The sequence below is a fragment of the Labrus bergylta genome, chromosome 9 (assembly GCF_963930695.1).
Source record: "Labrus bergylta chromosome 9, fLabBer1.1, whole genome shotgun sequence".
Taxonomy (NCBI): Eukaryota; Metazoa; Chordata; class Actinopteri; order Labriformes; family Labridae; genus Labrus; species Labrus bergylta.
Genome location: NC_089203.1, coordinates 4058984 through 4073163, shown reverse-complemented (window position 1 = coordinate 4073163; position 14180 = coordinate 4058984). Strand labels below are relative to the sequence as shown.

Sequence of the window (14180 nt, the reverse complement as noted above, 5' to 3'; positions counted from 1 at the left end):
CACCTTTGTGCCGTCAAGCCAAATGGAGCGTGAACATGAAGGCGAGATTAAGTATGGGGGAGAAAAAGGGAGGGGGGAAAGCTAAAACATAATCATTTAAGATGCTTTCCAGATGACGGGCGGATGATGAAAGAGCAGTCAGGGAGTGAGAGGAGAGCAAACACAGACTGAACACAGAGCCTTTTGAAAATCAGCCGGGAGAATGCAGAGATGTCTGCAGGGTGTGTTTGTGGTTGCGTTTTTTCTCACTTGTTCGCTCATCACTGTTCAAAAAAAGGTGTGGGTAAGGTTAAGCTTTTTCTGCGCAGTGAGAAAAGCAACATGTTTTTCTAAATACCTCAGTGCAGATTTAGTTCTGCAGCAAACAGTTTACATGTTTGATTCTCCTGCGTCAAAACTCAATTTTTTTGCTCTTTATGGTGAGAGACATCTTTCTCCTCAGACCTTCTCCAGGTATACATTCATATAAATATCACTTAAGCAAAAACTCTCCAATCATGGACTAGTTACCACAATCCTCCCATATACAACTGAATTCAAGTCAGTAATATGTATAAACACGAGGATAATATACTGAAGAAAGTCAAAAGATTAAATAACACCACACAAGGGCAATGGTCAAACCAAATATGTTCTCATCATCAAATTGTGTCATGTAAGGAAAGGCAGAATATTCATTTCACTTAAAACTTTAAAAAGTGACTGAGTTCAATAACATTATAAAATAAGCGTCTTTATTCGTCTTCGGTAAGAACGTCGTAAAATCAAACTGCTGTGAAAATCAGAATGAAACAAAGAACACACTGTGAGTTTCAACTATCATGATTTCATCGTTCCATGTCTGAAAGTTACACTCTGAATCCATCATCCAATAAATGACAGAAAGAAATCAACATGCCAGTTATTATATAAGTCAAAGTGGCTTCTTTTATAAATCCTCCAAAAGTGTTTTCTTACTGGTTCCTTATATAGTATGGTGTGTTTATAACTGGGGCTGAGTATAAATAACATCCTCACAGTTCAATTTGATTTTGATTCTATGGCTCGCAATTCAATATTGATTCAATCTGTGTATCATCTGTATTTTACACAGATGACAGAAATACTCAGATCGTTCATGACACTAGCTTCAGATATTTGTTATGTGCATGAGTTTTAGAACAAACTGACTCCAAACTGTATTTGATCGTTGCATTATTTCTTCAATTAACAAAGAATAAAACATTAAAGCACGCTCTAAGGTGCAGGTCTGAGCCTGAGCTGAATTAACATCTCAAAAGTAATAAACACAACTGTGATGTAACGACATGGGAATAATTAAAGGGCATGTAGTGTACACTTACACTCACATCTTTAAAAAAAAAAATATAAAAAAAATATATTCATTTATAACCGATATGTATCGGTTATAAATGAATATATTTTTTTATCTCAATTCAGTATCCATCCAGAAACTCCTGAAATCGATTATTGTGTTGTCAAGAACTAAGGCATGTTCTTAGCATATAATTATAGATGCACTATTTAAAAGCACGGTCAAACTTAATAGGAAAGATGTGAGTGTAAGTGTACACTACATGCCCTTTAATTATTCCCATGTCGTTACATCACAGTTGTGAATATCGACCTGTGAATATCGACCCTCACTAGTCTCTGAACAACGACGAACACAGCATTTGCAACGGCTTTAACTGAACATCTTTGAGACTGTAATTTACAAAGCTGATTACTCCTTCTTCATCATTTCAGGAGTACAGATAATGGGATTTTAGCTGAAGGAGTTCTACGGACTGAAACACTTTACGTATACGTAGTTATTTCAAGTGACTGATTGGTGCTTGACTGGAAACTAAAGTTCTGCGATTTAATTTCCACATAATGCCATACATCATTAGTTAAATCATGTCTCAAGTTCTCCTCAGTCCTTTTGTTTAGGTTAAAAAGAAAACAGGAACGACACGACAAGAAATCCTCAAAGATCTAAGTAAAGGAGAAAAAAGAGAGATAGCATGTTCAGTTCAAACAGTGATACATAAGAGAGGGAGAGGGCGAGAGAGAGGGCTGGGGGCGGGGGGGGGGAGCAGAGATGAAAAGTAAACTGTATGGTATCACCAGAGGCTGACAAACTCCTTAGATTTGACTGCTGCTGGCCTCCAGAGATGGCAGTAAACAGCTGTCTAATCCTTCTCCTTCAGTCGCCCTTTTTTCCTCTCTCTCTCTCTCTCTCTCTCTCTCTTCTTTTTTTCCCCTCCATCTTCTCTGCCTCTCCGCTGTGCTGCTCGCCTGTCTCTTCTTAAGCTCGGGGGAGATGACAGGGGCTTGTTTTGGGCCAAGACAACAATGGCCTACACCTTGGCACTGACACTGATGCATTCAAGTATGCATGCACACAAACAAACGGACACACACACACACACACACACACACACACACACACACACACACACACACACACACACACACTCTCTCACACGGAGCATACTTTTCTTTCCTGAGGACAATGTTTGAGAGTGTGAGTTTGTCTGTGCAAGAGAACAACCGGGTCACCATTTGCTGTGTAACTTCGGAGAACGAGAGAGGCTGTGTGTGTGAGATGTTTACATGTGGGTGTGTGTTGGTTCTCCTGCAGCGTTCGTCCTCCCTGGTTGACATGGCAAACACAGACCTGTTTGTCTCTGTTTGTTTCCTTTTGAGCATACTTTTCCAGCTTCTCATACATTATTGCACAGAAGCCAAACCTCGGTGCCACGGTGAAACATTAACTAAGCTGTCTCATTACAGAAAGTGAAACCTTCCAAGAAGCACTGTAATTTCATAGTCGTGCGAAGGCAATGATTAATCAATTATTCACCGCGCCTCTTTTATTGCATTAGGAGGAATCGGAACGGTAATGGGAGCAGCGAAACCACCAGCTCAGCAGCTGAGCCGGGGATGTAACCTCAGACATCTGTGTAAAATTAGAGTTTGAATGATTTTTTGATAATTGATTAAGTCATTTAACGAGTAAATATAGCATAGGAATGACAGTAAAGGGTTCTTAACTAACGTGATAGACATAAACACTTAGCAGACATTTCAAAGAATACAATCTGGTTAATTCATCTTAAATCTGTTGTTTAAAGGACTGTGGAGAAATACGTTTTTCTACATTTTTAATACATTATCAAATGAGTCTAGCCTCCTTATGTTAGGGGAGTTCAGTTAATAAGATTCTCAAAAAAATAAACGTCCAACTCTCATTGTAAACTCAATCAGTACTGAATATTTTCAGTTGGTCTTGTAGTCATAGCAACATCTGTACATACTGGGCAACTCAACTGGTACAGTAAATGAAATGGACTTTAGCTTGTATATTTCTTTTAGTCTTCTGACTAATCAAAGCTCTTTAAAAACTGCAGGTCACACCTACACATTCACACACTGATGGTAGAGGTTGCTGTAGTGAGACCATCAGAAGAAACTAATCCCATTCATACACCACTGACAAAGCAGTGGGAGCAATTTGGGGTTAAGTGTCTTCCCCAAGGACACATCAGACATGTTGCTGCAGGAGCTGGGGATTGAACCCTCAACTTTCTGGTTGAGAGACAATGACTCTACCAACTGAGCCACTCAACTGTCGAACCAAGATAAGAAAGTACAACTGACTTACATCACAACAATGCAATTTAATAATTTTGACAGCTTAAAAGCTACCAGGAGAGTTACGGCCTCACTGTTGCGGGCCCCCCACCATAACGTCTCGCGTAACATTTTATCTTCAATCACTGCAGAATCTGTACATTTCTCCAACTTTCACACTTCACTACCAAAACTCCAGAGTGCACCTTTAAGATAAAGCTGTTGAATTTAAGTAAATGTAATAAATAGTTTGCGTTAACTTTTCTTCTTTTTTTGTAAAAACATAAATTCTGTTTTTTTCTGAGTTAATTTGTTATCTGGGTCCTCAGCTCTCATCTGAGTGGGTGGGATATTGCACCTTTTTTTTTAGCTTTGTTTCAGAGTGACGCTTCTAATAACAAGCGTCTCAGATCATACGAGGCGTACTGGTTTTTAAGGCCAGCGGGAAGAATGAACATGTCAGAGTCCATGTATTTTTAAGTAAAAGCTCTGACTTCATTTTTACTTTTGTCTCTAGAGAACACCATGTCCACGTTTCAACTCACATACTTTCTCCCAATGTGTCACTGAAACTCTTCTGTGTTGGTGCTCCTTCCTGTTAGTTAAAGATTTGATTGGCTGAATAGCATCATGTAGATCATGGTTTCAATGGTTTATGTATAACAGATTGATTATTTATTAGTTAGGATTGAATAAGGAAGCCGATGTTGAATTATTAACTAACGATGAAGAAGGGGGATTAGATAAATTCCCACTTCTTCCCACTCCTTTTAGAACATGTTACTATACATATCTGTTGTCTTGTGCACTATTCTTTTGTGGGTTTCTTTGTTTTGGATTTGTCAGAATAAAGACTTCAATCATTCAATGAATGTATTGGTCTGTTAGTTTCCTGGTTTGCCTGAAATCACTACTCTAAAGCCGATAGTAAAAGTAGAAATGTTTGTTAAAATTCAGAAATAGGTCCGGGTCTAGGTAGGACAACATCTGGGTCTAGACCCAGACTACGGCCTATTAACGATTTTTGGTAACACGATATGGAAATGTTTTTTAAGAGACAAACTAAGATAATGAAACATGGTTCTTTGTGAGTCAAAGAAAAATATATCAAGCCCATAGACCGTCCATCTTCAAAAGTGTGTTTTGCATTTCATACAGCACGAGAACTATTGACATTTCAACATATCATGATGTTCATTGGACGGCTTGCCACCTAAAGGGGAGATATTGCCCTAAATGTATGAAACACTCCTTTTCACTATGTTTTTGTTCTCCATCCATGGCTTTGTAAAACATCTGTTGCTTTAGCTGCTTAATGCTTCACTAGTCTAACCAGCTGTGATGTTTCTTTGTAAGTCAGCCTTAAAGGATTTGGAAAACAAAAAGAGGGACTGCTGCATGGGGAAATGAGGTTGAGACAGCAATGAGACTGTGCCGAGATAAGTAAAGTTGCAGTCTTAAGACAGCTAAAAAACACTTGAGTGTCGGAAACTACAGACTCAAGTAGCTTGTTTGTTTGATATGAAGAGTAAGCCTATCACAAACACAAAGCCATATTTGCCAATGTAAAGAAAATGAGGCAGCTCTAAAAAGTGCATTTTTTTTATAGCTAACAAAAAGCCTGTGAGCATCATGTGTATGTACAATCAGTGTAACCAATCAAAGAAGTATACACCCTCCTTAAAGAGACCCACACTGCTTCAGGTGTAAATCTTTGGTGGTCATTTTTGACTGACGGCTGAACGAATTGGACCATCTCTCTGCAGTATGTCAGATCCAGATCCGTGTTAAAAGATCTCCACCCACAGCTCCCTGAGAATCTGCTGAAGCACTAAAGCCTCATTAGAATTCCCCTGGCTGGCCTCCTCTATTCGATATGCTAATTAGCAATGACTAATGACTTTAGCAAGTGTAAAAAATGAGCCAGTAATGGCCATATTACAATGGATTAGGAATTACAGAGGTTTAAATGAGAAAGAAAATGGTCTCTAATTATGGTGTGATTCTAAGACAAATCAGGGACGGATAAGAAGTTTTCTGCTACGCTGACATTTTATTTGTTCCTTATAGAAATGAGCGAGACAGCTGTAGCCGTCTGCATGGATGGAGATGCTTGGTGCCAGTCAGAAGAAAGGACAGGATGAGGGGGACAGAGGCTGGCAGGGTGGAGTCTGCAAGAAAATAGCATGCATCGAATCTGAAAATACCTACAGAAATAGGCAGGCATGGAGGTATAAGCACACACAGTGTGATAACAGAGTTCTGGGTGTCTGTTGATTTGTGCTGACTAATTAGCTGCTCTGCTGTGATGAATCGCAGGGAACATCCACAGACACCACAGCTCACTACATGTGATAATGAAGACAGAGCTAGGACAAATGAACAGAACCTTTTTTTAGATCAGGACCACCCTAAAGATCAACATAACAAATAAGACAAAGTGACAGGGTGTGTATGTGTGTAGCTGACATGATTGACAGGTGGGTTTGATGTAAAGGCTCGTCAAGAGGCTTAAAACCCGCCTCAGCTCCAGCTCTCAGCCTGTCGTTAGGTTGACTTAAAGTTAGACTGAGACAGGATTTCCAACATGGCAGTAAAGGCTATGAAGCCTTTCTTCTCCATGTTAACAAATGGGACAAAACAAACAAATCTTTTCTCAAACATGGGTTCTGTCTTTAAAGTTATGTCCTATTGTGCTGATTTATGTCAAGTTGTTCATTTTTTCAAAGGCGTTTTCAAAGTATAGGTGTTATACTAATTGGATGCTAAAGGGGTACAATCCCATGATTGATTGCTCTGTTGACGAATGCAGCTTCTGAGGCACCATGTGTTCCTGCTAGACCAGGGGTCTCTTCATCTGAGAGCATCAAATCGCTTGCATTTATTTATATAGCGCACATCAGCTGAATTAAGCTACTGTTTGTACAATGATCAAGAAAGCATTACTACTTTACACTTGTTTTTATGGGCCAAATATATGAATAGTGAGAAGAGGTGCATTTACTGTCGTCAAACTTAATATTTATTTTTAACACAGTCGGTCAACCTACAGGCGAGCTACTGAAAACCTGCTCCCGAGCTACCTGTTGGAGACTCCTGTGCTAGACTACCGGCCTGAAGGATCTTTGAAGTGTTCGGTAGGTTAAATCTGTGCTGTGGTTTGTTAAAGAAGTGGGACATTAACCCTCATGCATCACTAAGGACATTTTTGTCCATTTGGTCAAATGTTACCTCTTCATCTGGCCATCATTTTGGCTGTGTTAGTGCATATGCAGTGTTTCCCCTCCCATTATATTGTGGTGATGTCACTTGTTATTTATGAAAGAAAAAAACACAAAAATTAGTTATTTTCCATATAACAAGTATTTGGTGGCTGGGGGATTTTTTTTAAATCAGTCTTGGATTTGTCAAAGATTATCCAAAATATTGACTTTCATGCATTGTTAGTCTTTGTGTAGCATCAGATTTAAAATGTAGTTCCCTGTTTGGACATTGGAGGGCGAAAATGTCCAATTTACTTGTTTAAGAGATTTATGCAAAAAAAAAGTATATCAATCTGTTCTATTTTTATAGCAGGTTTTTGGCATGGACATTTTTGTCCTTAGTGACTTAAGAAGGTAGTAAATTAAACTGATGCCTGAAGGTTAAAACCACGGCAGTCTACGGAGGAACTCTGGCTTCAAATGACATCAGCAGCACAATTTGTTGCGCCGTGAAATTTGGGCTTCACTTTGGGACAACTGTAGGAGTTGGAGACAAACTGTTTTTTTTTACATTCAGTCAATTAAACGAATAGATGACAATCAAAGTAAATATCTTATATAAAAAAATTATGCCTACCAGATTTTGGACAACCAGACTAGTAACCTCTCTGGAGTGAACCGTGTGTCTGTTGATATTATCTAAAGGTGTTGAACAGGCTCTAAAATCTAAGACACACCAGTTAAATGATTAATGTTTTTTTTGTTGAGCAGTGCAGGGAGAGAAAGTTGAGCTGATCCTACATCATGTTTGAATGAAACAAACGACAAGACAACCTTTAATAATTGATTTGGCACACACTACTGTGTCAATAAAACTGTAATTATTGTACTAATTTCTTGCCCATACATCTAAGCAGTATTTATCACATGGAGAGTTTGTTAATTACTGCTTCCTCAACTGTACCTTAGCTGCTTGTAAACATTATGAGTTGATAAAAGTTTTATTAAGCGCCGGATTCCCCCGTAGCATTTCTCAGTGCAAGACAGCCCGTTAAAAACATGCATCAGGATGTGGTGGCCATGACGGGATAATTAACCAGAATAAAGTATTTATAAACCTGATTACCTTTTGATGTTATTCTGCCATGATATGGGTCACTGTGGCTCCTGAAGCCGCACACTAAATGGTCGTCTGCTGCGGGTTAAATATTGAACTCAGCACCGAGCAGAGACGTTAAATTGTTTTGATGTGTAACACACAATGCTTTTTACTGTAGGGCACACCTGGTCTCCGCAAACAGCAGAGGCATTTTGAAAATGCACTTATCGGAGTGTTCATAGCTTTCTTTCTCTCGTTGTCTCGATATTACTAAAACGAGGCTCGGGGGAGATGAGAATGTGTTATGTGCCAATAAGACTGCAAAACGCCAGTTTACTTCTGATTTTCTGTTTGTTTGCTCGGTCGGTCTTGCTTTTGTTTTGATAGGCTCACGGTTGTTAGATTGCATACTTTCAGAGCGCTTTCATCTTCAAGGCCGCACTAACATGCAGGCTTAAAGCAGGGAGCAAAAAAGATAATGATTTATTAAAGTATCTCCCCCCCCTCTCTCTTTTCCTGTAAAGGGCAGTATTACCATGTTGAAAAGAGAACATTATGATAATGATGTTACGAGCCTGCAGCAACCACACTGAAAGCTGGTGATAGCATTCTTCTCAGTATGCCTCAGAAACAATAAGGATTATCATTAAAAGCACTCTGACATTGTTTCAGAAGCAAGCTAAACTAAGAGGCTGCATTTGCAACATGCAGCAGCTGGCTGTGACTGTTGGTGCATGGCAACACAACAAGTTAGCCTCCAGCTGAGTTTTTGGTGCAGAGGAATCGATCTGATCGAGGCCTGACTGTAATCATTGTATCTGTGCTTGTACATATAGGTTTTGCTTGAATGATATCACGGATGCAGTCTTAGCCCTGTGTAACCTGAGATAAGTCGGTGCTGGTTGAGCTGCGAGGGCGATCGCTAAGCGCCCACACACATACGCACAGCCTCTTAGTCACTCCAGCAGAGAAAGCAGGAATCCAAAACGCCGATACATCACAGCTGCTCACTGAAATAAAAACCAGCAATAAGCATGCAGACCGACTTAAGAGCGCCTTCAATCTTTTTTGTGTACTTACACAAAAAGATCACATGCAGTTTTTTTTTTTTTTTTTTAACAAACGCTTATCATGAAGCTCTGCCCTGACAGAAAAATCTGTCTCTTTATGGTTGCCATGGCAGCACTCTCTGCACTCCAAACAGTGCAGCTGAGCCGAGAGAGACTTTAGTCATCTCACTTCTCCTCCTCTCTGTCCTTCTTCTCCATAGGAGCAACCACCCATATAGTGGGAAACAATTGCAGCCACAAAGTGGAAGCGCTCATTAGGGCTTCTTTCAATTTATAGGCTTAAAGACGCATGCTCGAATGATAAGCCCTCTAAGCATTACAGGGCACATCTTTCAAAGCCAAATCAAAGCCAATGTTTACAGGTAGATTTCCCAAGTGGCCACTGGTTGGGTGTTTAATTCATGGTTCGCAGGAAAGACATTTGGTATTCTGTTAGAGCTGGATGATGGTGAAACCCGTCTCTGCTACAGGAAACATATGTGTGCCTCTGCGCAAACTGTGATTTGAAATGCAGTTTTGACAGAGTATGTGCCTCAGAGGGGCCGATGTCGTTGTCTGTGTACAAAGTGTGATACCCCAGTGAGATCCTCTGGGGAAGTGTGTGTGTGTGCCTCACTAGCTCCTGTTAGTGAGTGTGCATGCATGTATGATCAAAAGTCGCCTTGATGCAATTTCCAAATAAATAAAACATAGGCGATGCTGTGAACTAAACTGAACCGCCGCCGTATGAATAAATCATTCCTTCCTACCAAGTCTTCCCCAACTGCTTTGGCAGCAACTCACTGACACCACCCTTATGTAACTCAGTGGTGTGTAACACGATCTGATTCCTAAACCATGAAAATGACAACAATACGGCAAAGAGATATCTGACTGATCCCTGTGCGAGACCAACCGTGCTCCTGATCAGAAAGATTCACTCAGAGGGCTTGATTAGCAAATTAAGATCCAATTAAATTTGATCACATCAAGCACCACTTACTTTCTGATCGTATTGACTTTTTTAATGCAGTGTTTTGGCTACATTACAGACGCAGGGGATGAGATATGTGAAGTACAGCCTGCTTTGAAGAGAGTGTTAGAAAGGACGAGAACAAACTACTGTGCAACAAGGAGCACATCCAGAAATATACACACACACACACACACACACACACACACACACACACACACACACAAGCATACATGCACACACTCACACAAATAGACACACACCCAGCATTCACGGGAGAAATATGGAAAGATAAAAAGGATCTAAAAAATACCAGCACTGGAAGTTCTACATTCAGTCTATGGAGACAACATGTTTGCATGTTTGTACTGAAAAAACTCAAATGTAACCAAAAGTATTTCACTCATTTCTAGTCAGAAATATATCATTACACTTATTTAAAGCCACATTCACCTGACAAGTCCAGATAAAAATATTATTTCAAGATATAAAAAATGAAAAATAAGTCCTATATTGCGAATAAAAAAATTAAAAACACTCAAGATACTCAACATGTAAATTTACTTTACCCCCCAAGCTGATCATTTTACTTCTTATAAGCAATGAAGGCCTTGTTTTGTGTGTGTGTTTTGTATCTTTAAATAAGACTTTTATCTGGAGCTGTCAGGTGGATGTGGCTTTAGATGAGTCTAGTAAGATATTTTTGACAAGAAATGAGACAAGTACACTTTTTAAATGTGAGCTGTTGCAGTGTGAGGCCAATTAACTATTTATGATCAACAATAACAAGTCATTTACAATTTACACAATGAAGACTAAGTTGAAGAGAGTGCAGAACTCACTTATCATCCAGCACTAATGTGGTTAGAGGTAGAGACTATATCAGAAACCTTTACTGTTGACCTCAGTGACCTCTCTGAAAGGTTTGAATAGTTTGCGATGTTTCTTTAGTTTTTATTTTTGTTACATTTTGAATGTTTGTTTTTAATTTCAGTTTGTTTGTTTAGTTTATTGTTCATCTTGTGAACATGCTTAGTTTGATCAGTTTAACTGTTACTTATGTTGTCTCTGGATCAGAAATATTTCAGAAAAAGATTTGAAGCAACTTATTTAAAAAAATGTTTTTAAAAGTTCAGTTTTTGTTATTGTCATTACCTTTAATATCCATGCCCCTGTGGACAATCTTTACCACAGAACATGTTTTTAAAAAGCCAACTGTTAAACATTGTCTGACACCGACCATGATCTCTACATTAGGATATAGAAATAGTTTATACAGTTCACTTCTTCCTGCTGGCCTTGTTTAGTTTTGTAGGTCATATAGAGGCAACAGTTTTAATTTCTGTCTTTTTCACCCATCCATCCATCCATTTTCTTCCTCTTATCCGAGGTCGGGTCACGGTGGCAGCAGATGCAGTAAATTAACCCAGACTTCCCTCTCTCCAGCAACGTTTTCCAGCTCCTCTTGGGGCATTCTGAGGCGTTCCCAGGCTAGATGGGATACCCAATCCCTCCAGCTAACTCTACGCTGTGGTCTCCTCCCTGTTAGGTGTGCCCAGAAAACCTTCAAAGGGGGGCGTCCAGGAGGCATTCTAATCAGATGCCCAAACCACCTTGACTGGCTCCTTTCGATGCGAAGGAGCAGCGGCTCTACTCCGAGCTCCTCTCGAATGTCCGATTTCCAGCCCAGACACCCTCCAGAGGAAACTCATTTTGGCCGCTTGAATCCGCCATCTTACTCTTTTGATCACTACCCATAGCTCAAGACCATAGGTGAGGGTTGGAACAAAGATGACCGGTAAATCGAGAGCTTTGCCTTCAGGGTCAGCTCCCTCTTCACCACAACGGTCCGACACAACGCCCACTTTACTGCTGACGCCGAGCCACTCCGTCTGTCAATGTCACGCTCCATCCTACCCTCACTCAGGAACAAGACCTAATCGCCTTCACTTGGGGCAAGGACCCACTTCACTTGAAAACCCGACACATGAGCTTTAAGTAATTCAATCTCAACATTATTCAAATAAAGCCTTTATTAATTATAGTATTTAAAAACGTGAATTTTATAACTTGATTGATCTATCTTGAAATGTCTAAAATACAAAAGCAATCTGCGAGAGAAGTCCTCTTGTGGAGTCACTATGTTTACAAGTATTTTTGTTCTCACTCACTTAGGGCCTGAAATAGACAACCAGCATCACTGTTTGACAAAATACTCAGTTTGAGGAAAAACTGACCCTCCCTTGGTTACCATTATACACCACATACTGGATCCATTATCGAACCATTTTGACCGCCAGGCTGAGAAATTGCTGTTGTGGCAGGCAGAGTGTGAGTGGCAGAGCTGATTTATTTCAGTGTACAATCATGTAACAGGAGCAAGACAGGCGCTGAGGAGAGAAGACAACTCCATGGGGCCATCAGACACACACACACACACACACACACACACACACACACACACACACACACACACACACACACACACACGCAGATCAGACACACACACACACGCAGATCAGACACACACACACGCAGATCAGACACACACACACACACACACACACACACACACACACACACACACACACAGATCAGACACACACACACATCAGGCACAGACATAAACATCTCAAAACACATTCACTGGAGGAACATCATGAACCCACGCCCTTTTACTCAAGTTCTCTTCCTGCCAAGATCTCCCACCCGCTGAGCTTTATATGGAAGCAGGAGCCAAGTAAACATCCACAAGTTCAGTACAGGTGCTACTCAATGTATATGCTGCTTCTTTTCCTGTACTTTTTTTTTAGCTGACAGACTGCAGCTCATTTTACAATCTGCTCCTCATTGCCTTGCTTTGTTGTTGAATCAATTCTTCATCTAAGACATTTAAATCCCCAACAACCATCTCACTATGTTATTTATGGTCTTAGGTATGGCACATAACACCTGCATTTTATTTTGTAAGGAATGTACTTTTAATCCAAATTTAAAACAGAGCCACTTAAGATTTCATAATTTTTCCTGATATTGGGTTTTTAATCTGGATATTTATTTGTTATTTATTCATTTCGTTCTTCCCTCTCTTCCAGAGTTTAGTAATTTGATTTCGAACAACCTTGTTTCAAATTGTAACTGTTTTAATTGATCTCAGTGGTTTTTGTCACTGATTCTGAGTGTTTGTTGTGATTTTGCTTGTTTCTTACTGTGCTTGTAATCTCAACGGCATTGGAAATGAGGGAAACCTCAGTGTCTTTTCAACAATAAATAAAGGTTTGAAATGTTGGGGGCGGCAGTAGCTCAGTCTGTAGGACATTGGTTGAGAATCAGAGAGTCATCCGTTAAAGTCAAGCCAAGTATAGTAATTGCGACTGGTCATTGGGACTGGTTGCTGTAGAGGTGCCAGTTGACTTCCAGAGCACTGCCGAGGAGCCAAATCCCCTAAAATGCCAAGACCCTGTGTAGCCCCCTCACTCTGACATCTCTCCATTGATGCATGTCCGTAGGTCCTATCTGTGCTTTCGGGCCATAGGAGTGTCTCACAATAACAGATGAAGAAAGTATATCAAATTAAATACAAATCATCTAAAATAATGCATTCTGCCGTCTGCAAAGATTTCAATCAAAAGCAGATGTTTAGTGTGGACTGTAAATGATCTGCTCTTTAAGGTCAGTGCAGACAGTGTCATGCCTTGATATCATAGATCTATCTCACGCTTCAGAGCCCCCGCTTAGCATTACATTCACAGCATTGATAGCTCAGTTTACATGTGCATGCTGATGATTCTGCTTGAAAGTTAAGAAGACAGTAGCTGTAACTCTCCATTCAGGGACCATTAGACATGTATGATTTTCTTTACAGGTCTACTTCCTCCTCAGATAGCTCAAACTCATGCTCAAGCTGAACTGTGCTGATTGACAGTCGAGAATTGATCAGAACTGGATCCACATGTCAAACAGTCTTGAGCAATGGTCTCTCCGTCCAAAGGGAGCTGATTTATTATAGTCGTGAACATGTATTTTCACTGAGACTTTCTATTTTATAAAGGCACTTTACAATTTCAAGTCAAATTTCTAGGCTTTAGTATAAAGATTTAGACTTCAATGTGACCCCTTTTTCAAAAAACAAATGTCCTTTTAGATTTTGGAATATAATGAAGACGATAATTGATTGGGACACGTTCTTCTTTAAATACTGCAAAAGCTGATGCAATTGAAATCCAAGATTGAAA

The 14180-nt window shown here is 39.9% G+C and overlaps 1 protein-coding gene across 2 annotated transcripts in view; it reads right to left on the bottom strand.

The window, feature by feature from the left end:
- The window catches only part of gria1a (glutamate receptor, ionotropic, AMPA 1a), an 81907-nt gene that overhangs the window by 17726 nt on the left and 50001 nt on the right, over positions 1-14180 (bottom strand). The window lies entirely within an intron of this gene.